Genomic DNA, 2,292 nt, shown 5'->3' with positions numbered 1-2,292 from the left:
TGTTACATTTCAATATTAATTTCCAAGGTATCTTTTGGAAAGCTTTCAATGACATGTGATTTTGATGAAACGTTTCAAAGATATTTCTGAATGATTTCAATTTTACATTTCAATATTAGTTTCCAAGTTATCTTTCGGAAAGCTTTCTGAAACTTGTTTTGCTGTGTGGGTAGCTTATGATATCTTGATAACTGTTTGTCGGAGGGAAAAGTAGTACCGGACTTTTTGACTTGATTTGGTCTCAGGAATATGCTATTACAATAGCGTTTCAATTATTTCAAATTTTTGTGTATTGTAACTTACACAAAATTTACATACACAAAAATTTTCAATAATTGGAGCACTATTGCAACAGCATTTTCCTGAAACCAAATCAAGTCCAAAAGTCTTGTACTACTTTTCCCTCCAACAAGCAGTTATCGAGATATCATAAGCTAAACATTGAAAAAGTTATAAAATTTTCTCTTAAATATCTTAAAATGTATTAGGTAAATAAAAAAATGTTTTCAACAAAAGTTATTCATATTAATTAGTAGAATAAAATAGTTTAATAAACAATAGGGGGTTCCATTAAAAGAATTGAAGGTGACCTTCACGTGACCTTCAAGCAATTATTCAAGGTCAAATTAATGTCACCATCTTATGTCACCCTCGAAACCAAACAACTTTTGTCTGAAACATTTTTCACCAAAATGCATATTTTTCCAAATTAACGCCTGATACGGTCGCTCTGTAACTCCCTGTATAAGAATACACTTGTCTGGTCTTAAGCCTTGTCTACAATAGTCGCACAGGTTGTGTCGCATGTCGTACGAGAATGTCGTAAGTTATTTTTTCCGGTCGTAAGGCTGTCGCAGTCGCAGAAGCCCCTGTCGCACGGAGTTGAACCAACTTCAACTTTCTGCGACTGCGACAAGCGTGTCGCATGAGATCAGCCAATCATAGTACGTTGGCGCTAAAAGTGATCCCTGAGCTGCTTTCGCGAGATCAAAATGATCCGGATTAAAATGACCCTGTGCTATGATTGGTCAAATCTGAAATTTCGTAGCATCACATTGAAATTTTATTCAATGAAATTCCAGATTTGACCAATCATAGCACAGGGTCATTTTAATCCGGATCATTTTGATCTTCTCGCGAAAGCAGCCCTGATAGCACATAACTGACAATGAGCTAGTTTACACCGATCGTTTGGTACGCGTACCAAGTACTATATCGGTATCAAATCGCTTGATTCGCTCGATGTAAACGCTCGCGGATTACTTTAGTGCGCTCTGGTCTGATACTCCTGAATCGCTAGTATCAGACCAAGTTGGTGCGCGTATCAAAATATTTTAGGGCGCTGTAAACGCTTGAATCGATTCGGGTCGTATTATACCCGGCATTCCTGCTAGATTGAGGTTAGAAGTATGATTCAGTTTAGCATATTGTGGTAGAAGTTTGATTTTACTTTATCCAGATTAAAAATCTAACCTAACCTGTTTTGAGACGAAATGGTGTAAACAGGGATGTATCAAATGTTTAATCCGTACCAACTTAATGTGCGCACCAACCGATTTAACGGTGTAAACTAGACCAATGAGACTTGTTGTGCTATCAGGGATTTGTCTTGTGTTGCTAGCTGCAGCTAGCTGATCCGGTAGTGAATTTTCTTATTGATGTCTTGGATTGAGGACGACTCCTTTTTAACAATCGAGGACGAACGAGTTTATAAAGATTTCTGAATTGATATAACCACATTCTGGTCCAGTCAAAAAATTGTTCGTGATCTGTTTCCATCAGCTCACGAAAATAGGTTGAATGGAACCCTTTGGAACACCGTTTTTCTTCACTATTTACTGGTCGTACCCACCATCTTCTGTTGTTTAATTCAATAAGCAAACGGCAATATAAAGACAGTATAAATTTAAAAATTGGGAGCAAAGTTGTAGAAAGATTAATAATCGCCGGGCATCCATTCCCATACAGCACAAATTGTTACAGAAAGGTTTCAGAAAGATTTCAAAATTATTTCAATATTTCACATTCATGCTCAACATTTCTGACAGAATTCTGCAATATGTCATATGAAATGATGTAACAGAAATGTTTCAGAAATCTATCATATGCAATAAATTTGAAAAAGTAATGCGAATATTACAGAAAGATTTTTCTCGCTTTTTGAGTCACATACCCAGTGAGAAATGATTCGTCGATCGACGTCGAAACGACGTCGAATCGACATCGACACTGTCGAATTGGCGTCGATTCGACATCATTTCGACGTCGAACGACGAATCATTTCTCACTGGG

The sequence above is a fragment of the Vollenhovia emeryi genome, unplaced genomic scaffold (genome assembly GCF_000949405.1).
Source record: "Vollenhovia emeryi isolate VEMERY1.0 unplaced genomic scaffold, V.emery_V1.0 DF939353.1, whole genome shotgun sequence".
Taxonomy (NCBI): domain Eukaryota; kingdom Metazoa; phylum Arthropoda; class Insecta; order Hymenoptera; family Formicidae; genus Vollenhovia; species Vollenhovia emeryi.
The sequence above is the reverse complement of the archived record's forward strand: the minus strand, read 5'-3'. Positions refer to the sequence as shown.